This window comes from Peromyscus eremicus, chromosome 4 (genome assembly GCF_949786415.1).
Source record: "Peromyscus eremicus chromosome 4, PerEre_H2_v1, whole genome shotgun sequence".
NCBI lineage: Eukaryota > Metazoa > Chordata > Mammalia > Rodentia > Cricetidae > Peromyscus > Peromyscus eremicus.
In genome coordinates, this window is record NC_081419.1 from 28608621 (window position 1) to 28620248 (window position 11628).

General features: G+C 43.6%; 1 non-coding gene across 1 annotated transcript; it reads right to left on the reverse strand.

Annotated features, from left to right (window-relative positions):
* Positions 1 to 11218: 11218 nt before the first annotated feature.
* LOC131910158 (small nucleolar RNA SNORA29) lies at positions 11219 to 11336 on the reverse strand. Its single transcript, XR_009379019.1, has one exon. It is a non-coding gene; the product is annotated as a small nucleolar RNA SNORA29 (small nucleolar RNA).
* Positions 11337 to 11628: the final 292 nt, after the last annotated feature.

Sequence of the window (11628 nt, forward strand, 5' to 3'; positions counted from 1 at the left end):
GTAAAGATGTGTCTCTGCCTAAGGTGCCTTCTGATTGGTTTAATAAAGAGCTAAACAGCCAATGGCTAGGCAGGAGAGGATAGGCGGGATTTCTGGGGAGAGAGAGGAAAAGGAGAAGAAATCTAGGCTTGCAGAGACTCCAGGGAGATGAGGAACAAGTCAGATATACAGAATGGGAGAAAAGTAAAAGCCACGTGGTAGATCGTCAATTAATAAACACAAGTTAATTTGAGTTATAAGAGCTAGTTGGGGATAGTCCTAAGCTAAAGGCCAAGCTTTCATAATTAATAAGAAGTCTACATGTCATTATTTGCTGGCTGACAGTCCGAGAGTCTGACTACACTTTTGTGTATTCATTTTGAGTTCATGTGTACATATGTGGGTACAGTGCATGTGCCAGAGCACAAGTATGGAGGTCAGAGGACAACTTGCCAGGGTCAATTCTCTTCCACCATGTGGGCCCCAGGGATCAAAGTCAGGTTGTTAGCTTGGCAGTAGACACCTTTACCCACAGCCATCTGGCCAGCACCCCCCTTTTTTAACCTTATTCTTACGCTTGGCCCCTCCATCAGCTGAAGAATCACATGTTATGGTTTGGCATTTTGTTTTCAGTTTGGACTTGTGTGGTTTCCTTCCAAATAAAAGAAACGTTCACTTCCTAAGTCTTCTGTGTAATATGGCGTAATAGTCAGGGTTCTCTAGAGGAACTCAACTGAAAGAATGTCTCTCTCTCCATATATATATATATATATATATATAGTGGATTTATTAGAGAGATGGCTTATAGGCAGTAGTCTGGCTAGGCCAACAATGGCTGTCTTCCAATGGAAAGTCAAGAATCTAGTGGTTGTTTGGTCCACAAGGCTGGATGATGTCTCAGCTGATCTTCAGTCTATGTTGCAATCCCAAAGAAGTGTGTTCTAATGCACTGAAGGAAAGCCTCAGCAGCAGGAGATAGGAACTTGCCAGCAAGACTGAGGCCAGGCAGGCGAAAGCAGAAGCTTCTTTGTCCCATGCCCTTTATATAGGCTGTCACCAGCTGTGGCCCAGATTTAGGATGAGTTTGTGATGAAGATACCACAAGCAAAAGCAACTGAGGAAGGGAAGGGTTTGTTTGGCTTACATGTTCGAGTTCACGATCCCTGTCACTGAGGGAAGTCGGGCAGAAATTCAAGGCAGCAACCTGGAGGCAAGAACTGAACCAGAGACCATGAATGAATGCTGCTTTCTCCATGTGGCTTACTCAGCCTGCTTTCTACAGCCTGGGACCACCTGCCCTGGGAGTGGCACCACCCTCAGTGGACAGGGCTCTCCCATGTTAGTCAATAATCAAGAAAATGCCCCCATAGACCTGCCTCCAGGAAAATCTGATGATGGCGTTTTGCCAATTGACGTTCCCTCTTTCCAAATGACCCTGGCTTGTGTCAAGTTGTCAAAACAACAGCAAACCAACACAGAAGAGCTTATGTTTTCAATCAGGTTCTTAGTCCAGACACCCAGTTTCCTTGATAGCTGTCTGGGGCTGTGTCTCTAGAAGAAGATTGCCAGGTAAGGTCTGGCCATGGTAGGCTTCCATGGCTTAGAGTAGTGTTCCTCAAACTTCAAAACTTCAACATGTGCATGAATCACATAGGACCAAGAAACACACTGATTCCAACTTGTAAGGCTGCAGGTAGGAGCCAAGATTTTTGTCAATATCCATCAACACATGTTAAGTAGAAAGTCCTTCACCTGGGGGTAAAAAGGAAGAACATATAATTTCTGCAATCTTTTCTTCTCAAAGAGTTTTTCCTATGCTGTTTATAACAAATCCACTTATTACCCAAGTAATTCTTAAAGGGGGAAAAAGCCTCTTATGTATGTGTGGTAGTTTGAATAAGAATGGATCTCATAAGTTCATATACTTGGATGTTTGGTTCCCAGTTAGTGGACTTTTTAGGACAGATTAAAAGGAGGATATTGAAAGAGGGTGTGTCACTGGGGGTGGGCTTTGAAGTTTCAAAAGCCCATGCCAGGCCCAGGTGCTTTCTCTCTGCCCCTGCCTGTGGACCAGGACATAAGTTCTTAGCTACTGCTCCAATGCCAAGCCTGACTTCCACCATGCTTCCCATCATGATGATCATGGACCAGCCCTCTGAAAGTGTAAGGAAGCTCCCAGTTCATTAAATGTTTTCTTTCGTAAGTTGGCTGTGGGAGCCCCCAGTGACTTGATTCCATCTTGACTTATGGTTAGAGAGTTTAAGCTTGTCATTGTTCTTCAAGGCCGAATAACAGGATGATTGGCCAAAGGCATGGCTACTAGATGTTTTGTTCCTCAAGGCTTTGCCACAAGGTATAGTTACTAGATATTTTGAGAATTAAGGAGGTGTCTACACTTGTTTATACCTTTAACCATTGTATCCTTGGGGGGGGTCTTCTTGCCTCCCCTGCTTTGGGTATAAGAGGCCCTGAGAAATAAACTCCAGGCTGCTGTAGTATTGACTCAGAGCCCTCCCGATCCTATTTTTCTGCCTCCCGCTAGTCTTCTGTTTCTGTAATTTCTCAATCCTCACTCCTCTGTTCAGGACTGTTCAACAGACTGGGCGGGTCCCAGCACTTGGCATCATAGTGTCTCTTTACAGTAATAGGACAGTAACTAAGACACCAACATAGAGTTCATTTAGCCTCAAAACTCAGTAGTTCCAACACAGTTGTCCTTACTTTAAAACCATTATTGGGACTGGCATGTAGCTCAGCGGTAGCACCTCTGTCTAGCAATAACAAGGGCTCTATTCCAACTCTCAGTACCTGGGTGAAGGACATGTGAATAATTAAAGGATTGGAGTGTGGTAGTGACCTCTTTTAATGCCAGCACTTGGAAGGCAGAGATAAGCAGGTGTCTGTGAGTTTGAGGCCAGTCTGGTCTACATAATGAGTTCCAGGACAGCCAGGGTTACCCAATGAGACTGTCTCAAAAAGAAAAAAAGGGGGAAATAATCTATTTATCATTTTATATACTATTTGTCCATGTCGATAGTGACCCCGAGTTTTCTTCTTTATTGTTTGAGAATTTCAGACATGACTATATATGTTTTGTTCAAATCCACTACATACTTCCTTCCCGCCAACTCCTTCCCTATGTCCCCACTCTCCCCTCTTAATTTCACGGACTCTTTTTTAAAACACAGTAAGTCCATTTACCGCTGCCAGCATGCATATGGGTATGGGGCCTTCCACTGGAACATGGGCAGCCTATCAAGATGTGCTAGTTAGTTGTATGTCCACATGACACAGACTAGAGACTTCTGGGAAGAGGGGACCCCAATTGAGAAAATGCTTCCATCAGAGAGACCTGTGGGAAGTCTGTGGAGAGTGATCATTGATGTGGGAGGGCCCAACCCTCCGTAGGAAGTGCCACTCCTGGGCAGGTGGTCCTAGGTCCTATAAGAAAGCAGGCTGAGTAAGCCATGGGGGGCCAGCCAGGCAGCAGCACCCCTCCACGGCCTCAGCTTAAGTCCCTGCCTCCAGGTTGCTGCCTCAAGTTCCTGCCTGACTTCCTTTCATAATGGACTGTAAGCCATCAGGTGACATAAACTCTTTCCTTCTGAAGTGGCTTTTGGTCACAGTGTTTATCACAGTACCAAGAAGCAAACTAGGACCTAGGGGCTACGTGTGAAGATTGGCTCTCCCTCCCTCAGCATTCATCTTCAGCTAGGGGTGGGACCTCATGAGCCCCTTCTCCAGATATTGGAATTTTGGCTAGCTTGATCTTACGCGAGTCTTTTGGATGCGGTCATTGCCGCTGCGAGTCCATCTGTGCACCATCCCTGTCACATCTGGAAACCATTATTTCACAGCGTTAGTTCTCTACTCTTCTGGCTTTTATAATCTTCTGCCCCTCTTCCATGATGACCCCTGAGCGCTCTCTCTCTCTCTCTCTCTCTCTCTCTCTCTCTCTCTCTCTCTCTCTCTCTCTCTCTGTGGGAGTGAGGGAGAAAGGGAGGGAGGGCACGAGGGAGGGTGGGAGGGAGGGAGGGAGATACAGTTGTCCCATTTAAGGTTGAGCACATCACAGTATCTTGTTTTCTTCACTTGGACGAGTTATAAATCTCTGTATTAATTGCCATCTACTGCAAGAAAAAAAAGCTTCTCTGATGAAATTAAGAGCAGCATTAGTCTATGGGTATAAAGGTAAGTATTTAGGGTTCAGTTTAATACTTTGTCCACTTAACTAAGTGATAGCAGTAATTCTAGAATCTATGACCTACCCAGCTGCAGGTTCTTGGCCCAGTTAACAGTACCAGCCATGAGGTCCATTCATGCCACTATTATATCAATGGATGCACTTGCTAGGTTGGTTGTTAATGTAGCTCAGTGTTCCCATCTGGGTAAGACTATTGATTCTTTTCTCCCCCAGGAGCATGCATAGAACCCTCTGGCTGTATAAAAGCTGCCCAGAGGGTTGAATCTTCCATGTCAGAACCAGCTTGATTTCTCTATGCTCTGTCACTCAGATATATGGTAACTTCAGCAATAAAGTCTTACCATCAAGTTCTGGGAGGAAACTAACAATGGCAATAACTGGTATTGTTTTAGGAGTATATGGGACCTCACTGACCAACACTGTGCTTCTCGTTTGATGATATATAACATCTGGCATTGTGCATCTGTATAGAGTAACTCCATTTCAACTCTTTTGATACACATATAGATTTTAGGAAGCTTATGCAATCATAGGTTTCCAATGGCTTTTTCAAAGGTCTTTAGTGTCAATTATCCATTCTCATTCCCCTTCCTCTACCCTGTTCCCCCTCCCCATTCCATGTGACCCTCTCTGCACCGTTATTCCCCTTTCCAACTTCCTACCACCTGTGTTCTATTATACTCACTCCAGCTTGAAATCTCCTTCCTCCCACCTTACCGGTGACCCTTTCTGACTTCTATGAGAACCCCAGTCTAAATGCACATATCCGAAGATTCAAAGCTAATATCCACATAGGAAAGTGAATATGTGTCTTTCCAGATGGCCCTGGTTTGTCTGTTTTGCTTTTTGACCTTATGTTTTGGGCATTGCATTGCTAGGATCTAGAATCCTAACAACACAATGCAAGAACTAAGGGGCTATCTAGGGATGGGCTAGTTTCATACCTGAGCTTGCTAGGCTGCTGCTGGAGGTGGGATGATTTTAGGTAGAGCATGAACACGCATTTTTTCTTTTAATTTTATAATTAATTTAATTTTATATATCAGCCATGGATTCCCCTGTCCTCCCTCCTCCCACCTACCACCCACCCTCCCCCCAATCTACCCCCCATTCCCACCTCTTCCAAGGCAAGGTCTCCCCTGGGGATTCAGCTCAGCCTGGTAGATTCAGTTGAGGCAGGTCCAGTCCCCTCCTCCCTTCACCTAGGCTGAGCAAAGTGTCCCTGCATAGGCCCCAGGTTCCAAACAGTCAACTTATGCACTAAGGACAGGTCCTGGTCCCATTGCCTGGGGGCCTCCTAAGTAGTTCAAGCTAATCAACTGTCTTGCTTATCCAGAGGGCCTGATCCAGTTGGGGGCTCCTCAGCTACTGGTTCATAGTTCATGTGTTTCCACTAGTTTGGCTATTTGTCCCTGGAACACGCATTTCTTACATTTTTAGTTTTACTTCTTATTTCATTGAAGTCAGGGTCTCTCTGTGGAGCTCAGGCTGGCCTTGTATTTTCAGTGATCCTCCTGCCTCTGCTTTCCAAGGACTAGAATTACAAGTGTGCATCATTATACCTGGTCTTACATATGTTTTAATACATAAAATGTTTTATATATTGTGGAAATCTATAATTAGGCATATGTATATTATTATATATATATTATTTTAATTTTCTTTTTAGCAGTACCTGGGCTTGAACCCCGGGACCTTAAACAAGGCCAATTGTCAGTGTTTGTGACCCTGAGTTTTGTGTTATGCATTGAATTCCAGGTTCCATCTTAGACATCTGGTGGCAGATGACTTTGTTTATATGTGCAAGGACTTGCCCTGCTAATGTGTCTCTTTAAAAGAAAGCAGTCCTCAGTCTCAGTAGCAATTACTATTCTTCTTCACAAAGGCCATGATCCACGTGTTCATGAATTGATCCTACCCAAGCCATCTCACATGTCTTTGTATGATGAAGAGCAATTGCCCAACTTGAACTTCCTTGGAGTTTCTGAGTTTGGTCCATAGCATTTCCTGAAGGTGGAAGAGAGAGGACAGGATTGTGGAAGCAGGTCTCCTTCAAAGATATGATGCTACTGGCCACCACCTGCTTGAGACCTCAGGTACCATGAACCAGAGATAAGTAGAAGGGAATCAGTGCTCACCAAGGATAAGGAGCTTCTGAAACTAGTGTGGCGGCTGCAGCATATTTGTGAATAGGCTGAAGACCACCGAGCTGTCCACTCAAGAGGGTGGGTTGCACTGTGTGTGAATTACATCTCAGCTTTAATGTTTTTTAAAAGGAAGTGAATAGCAAGCAAGGTCCGATAACTCTTTAGAGACTTCTCTGACCAGCCATTGATGGATTTTTGTTTCCTAATTTGTGTTTTCAGCTTCATTAGTAATGAGGTCTTTGACCTTATTGGTTTCCTTAGTAACAGAGTTTCTGGTGATAATCAAGCTTTCCTTTCTGGTTACTAATAGAAATGGAACCAGAATCCACATTTGTAAATCAGTCAGTTGTGGTTTTAGAGAGAACTTATATTTATCATCTACAATTTCTTGCCATTAATTCCAGCAAAGTCTAAACCATTACCCTCTGTATATAATGATTTCCCCAAACAGTAAAGTCCAGTTTAAAAAAAAATCAACCAGTTCCTCTTCCCAGATTTCCAATGCATGCATGGATGTTCCCGCTTCTCTAATCCTGTGCCAGGCATTTTACAAGGCATGGAAGATGCAAGGATGAGGATGGACTGGACACAATCTGCCACCAAAGAAGTTCAAGAGCCATGCACTGCAAAGCATGCTTTCTCTGTCATCTGGGTAAAAGACTTGCATGGAATTTTGTTCACTCCTTTAAGATAGTGTCAACATATATGAATCCACACGTGGAAAATTAAGGCTCTGGAACTTGGGAACACAAAAGACACTTTTATCCCTTATTTAGAAAAAAAAATGCTTCTCCAGAGAGGGATCTGGCCCTTCCTTGGGACGTCTGAATCCAGAGACAGCTGGGACTGAGGCATCTGCCAATGCTGTCCAACTCTTTGATCTGCCATTTTCTCAGGGTAGAGTGAGATTAAGTAAGGAGATTTCCCATGAAGCTCCCCAGGAACTTCAAGCTTGTAAATGTTTTTAAATGCGAACACTCCTCTGCAAGGGAAGCAAAAACCTTAACCATCTGCAAGATAGTGTTTCCTGGCTATTGGCTGATAAGGCGCACAGGGATAAACAGACCAAACAAATGAAGTGAGTGAGATGCTTTCATGGTTCAGCACTCACTGCGGCATTCACACACAACTGAAACACAGAAACGCAGACTAAAAGCGTATAGGGTTGGCAAGATGGCTCCATGGGCAAAGTCACTTGCTGATGAGTTCAATTCCTGGGACTCACATGGTGGAAAGACAGAACAATTGTTGTCCTCTAACTGCCACATGCAAGCTGTGTCACACACACACACACACACACACACACACACACACACAAACACACACACACACTAAAGTAAAATAAGTGTTACTTAAAAAAACCATTTACACCATTTAAATACAATTCTTTCTTTTCAACTACCAGATCTATGAAGATTTAGAAGTTTTATAGGAGTCCATGTTGGTGAGAGTTTGGCAAACTTCCACACCTGCAAGGAATGGGGAGTGGGTGTGGCCTTTTCAAAAAGCAACCAGGCAGTCACTGTTGAGAGAGTCTGGGAAGTTCACTGCTGTGCTCTTTACAAGAGCAGAAATCTGAGCAGCCCGCTCTGCACATCTGAATAGCCCTCTAGTCGTGCATGTCACAGAGAGCTGGACGGCACACTGCGAGGACCCACTTCGCCGGCTTATTGTTAAGGAACGATTCAAGATACCAGAAGGAAATAGCATCTGAATTTGCTCTAATTTTTGTAGCTGCTAGAAAATCTTATAGTTTTGACATAGAGTTCACGGAGTTTGGAAAAAAAATGGTAAAAACTGGAAACAAGTCGGTCATATCATGTAGAAAGTTGCCATAACAGAGCTTTGCTTACACTGTGTCTATTCTGTCTGCCATGTGTGTGCTCAGCCTTCTACCAGCACCATGTCTTATGGCTCAACTGCATCATCCACACGTGAAGCCAGCGGCTGGCCTCTCTTCATTATGCTTTATTAATTAAACTCGTGTCTTACTCATTTAATTACGTTAATTTTAAGGATGTCACCTTGAGCTCTCAAAGATTTTAAAATTATTTTAAACACTTAAGTCTTTGTATATGAGCATGAGGACTCAGTTGCTAATTACCTTGGCCCAAGACAAGTCTGTCTTAACAATCAGAAACAAATTCAATTAAATAATGATATTAGTTAGATATTGGGGCCTGACAACTTGGTGTTAATCAGACTCACTTCCTGTCTCGTAAAAGACTGAAAACCATACAAGGATGGTTAAAATGCTTACAACCTGAGTGGTAGGGTTTTGAGTTATTTTTATCTTTTCCTTGACTTTTTGTAGAAAGTTTCAGTAGTACCCATGGCATCCCCAAATGCCTCTTTCCTCTAGGCATTCAACAAATTAGTGTAAACATATATACTGATGATATACACATGAGAAAAATGCATCACAAAAATGAGTTCTCTAGTGAGGAGAGGGTTCAGTAATTGTCAAAGACCTTGTCATACAAACATGAGGACCTCAATGCAAACCCCCAGAACTCATGCAAAAAGCCAGGCATGGTGACCTGCACTTATCATGCCACAGCTAAGGAGGTAGAGACAGACGAGTCCTAGGGACCACTGGCCAGCCAGCCTTGCCTACTCAACAACTTCTGGCCAGGCCAGTGAGATACCTGATGTCAAATAAGCAGGGTTGGCATCTTAGATAAAACACCAGAGATTAACCTCTGGCTTCCACACACAAGTGCACGCATGTGCATATGCACCACCCCCATGAACATATTTGTACACATGCACACACACAACTCCTCTAGATCAAGGTTTGATAAACTTGTTTTCATAAATATTATCCTTTTTTAATCTTTGTCAGCCATAAAGTAACTGTCCTAAATACTGGACTCAAACCTGTTGAAGTGGCCACAGACAATATGGAAACACACAGGAATGGTTAGATTCCAACAGTACCATGTAGACATGAAAGTTTGAGATCACGTAATTTTCACCATGAAATACTCACTTGGATCTGTTCCCCAATATCTAGAGATGAAAGCCATTCTGCAGGCCGTACACTCCACAAGCTTTGGTTTTGCTGTGGGCTGTGATTTGTTAGCACTAGTTTGGATACCTTTTGTACTTGAGACTATGAATATAAGGGAGGCATCTGATCTGAAGTTAAACCTACTATTACACACACACACACACACACACACACACACACACACACACACACGATGAACTTGGGCTCCATAAACAGTCTACCTTTACTGTAGAGTATAAACTCTAATATTGTCCATTTTATCACCCTTGATTTTATTTGTAAATGCTGTTGAGATCTACTGAGTTGTTTTCCCAGTTTCCCAATGTGTCATATCATCTCTGGTCTGAACAGGTGCTCGTGGTCAATTGAAGTCTGTGCTCTGGACACAAGTAGCATCGCAATCATAGTCACTGGCCATTTCATATTCATCAGTGATAGCTTCACTTGGAATTTGCCAGTAAATAACACACACACATACATACATACATACATATATATATATATATATATATATATATATATATATATATATATAGAGAGAGAGAGAGAGAGAGAGAGAGAGAGAGAGAGAGAACAACAACAAACAAAATGCAGATACTATCACAGACCTGTCCAAGACAGCCCAACACGATTGCCTGCCTCACGGGAACTTTCAGATGCTCCCTGTCTGTCTAGATTTGAAATGTGTCAGTTTTTTTTTTTTTTAACTGAACAGAATTCACGGCAAACGAAGAATTTAAAGCAATCGCCAGCCCCGACCTGAGACCCAGAGTGTGGTGGCATTTCCAAGGGCTTGGACCGTCGCTTGCAGCCGTGCTGCTCCGCAGCTGAGAAGTGGGCCGGTTGCAAACCGCTCCCTCCTGATACCACTCAACTAAGTAATGAAACAGAGCGGACCGTGCACGCCTTTTTCTAAAAGTTCACGGTGACTGGAGAACAAAGAGCTCTTGGTATCTTTCCTAGCTGAGCCACCTTGTGGTCCAGTGTCTGGCTGGCCTCTGGAGAAGACGCGGTACCTGAAGGCTGCCTGGTGTCTGCGCTGGTTTTCCTTCATCACTCTGGGGTCTGCCCTCCCTATTCTTTGAGATTATTCTTTGAGAGACAGTCACTGCGCATATTTGTGGGGCAAAGTGTGATATTTCAATACATGTGTATGGTGTGTCTAGATCCGCATCCTACCTAAATTTTAAAAGGCGTTCTGAAGGAGGCAGAGAGGAATCCATTCGAAATCCCATTAAGACTTCCTGCTAACCCCCTCGTGGTGGCACACGTGTGTAATCCCAGCAGCCTGCAGCCAGCCTGGGGTACAGGGTGAGATACTGTCTGGAGAAACATAAGGTCCACGCTTAGCCAGCGTCCTCCTCCACACCATTCTCATTTCTCCAAGACTGTGGTGACAGAGAGGTGTTTGCTCTTTTCTGCTCCAACTTCACTTCAGATTAGAAAATAACTACTGGTTGGTTTTTTTTGTTTGTTTTTTGTTTTTGTTTTTTGTTTTTTTGCTTTATTTTTAGTTAAAGAGAGGTGAAATTACCCAAACTTAAACATGCAATCAAATCAAAATGTATACAAATCTAATTACAGCTTAAAAGGAGAATCAATTTTATTTCCGGTCTTAACTGTGCAACAGCAGCAGCAGCACATCTATTACTGTATTAGAGAAGAAATCACCGCCTATCCACTAATTTGGGAAGACACACACGCCTAGCCATATTAGCAGGCAAACTCGGCTTCATCCGCATTAACGTTTACATTTACCAATGAAATGGCGCGGCTTCCCTGTTTAAAGCATAGGGGATAAAAATCCTTACAAGTCCATTACTTAGACTTTTGGGTTTTACCACATATAGCATAGTGTCAACCATCAAAGGCAGTAGTGTTCTGTCCAGCCATTTCATAGAGGACACTGAAAGGCCCTCTCTCTTCATATCATGGCACCTTTCATCTATTCCATAAGCATAGCCACTATAATCTAGCAATAGGAGAAGGAAACAACTGTTGTGTGTGCAGCGCCTGAGCCAGTTCCCAGGGACAGAGTCATTGAGAAAATGGGAGCCTGCTCTCACGGGACACGGAAAATTGTCCTCCTCACATTCAGTGAGGTGTGCACAGAATTCCACTGGTGGCGGTGAAGTTGACGATTTCCCTGTCATGTTAGCACCTCTCATCCCCACAGGCATCGTCATCCCCTGAGTGGCAGGGTTATGGACCACCAGCACCGTCCTCTTACTTCCAAAGTCCAGCTTTTTCTCCTTAGGTACAAAATGATATAAACTCTTGGCAAC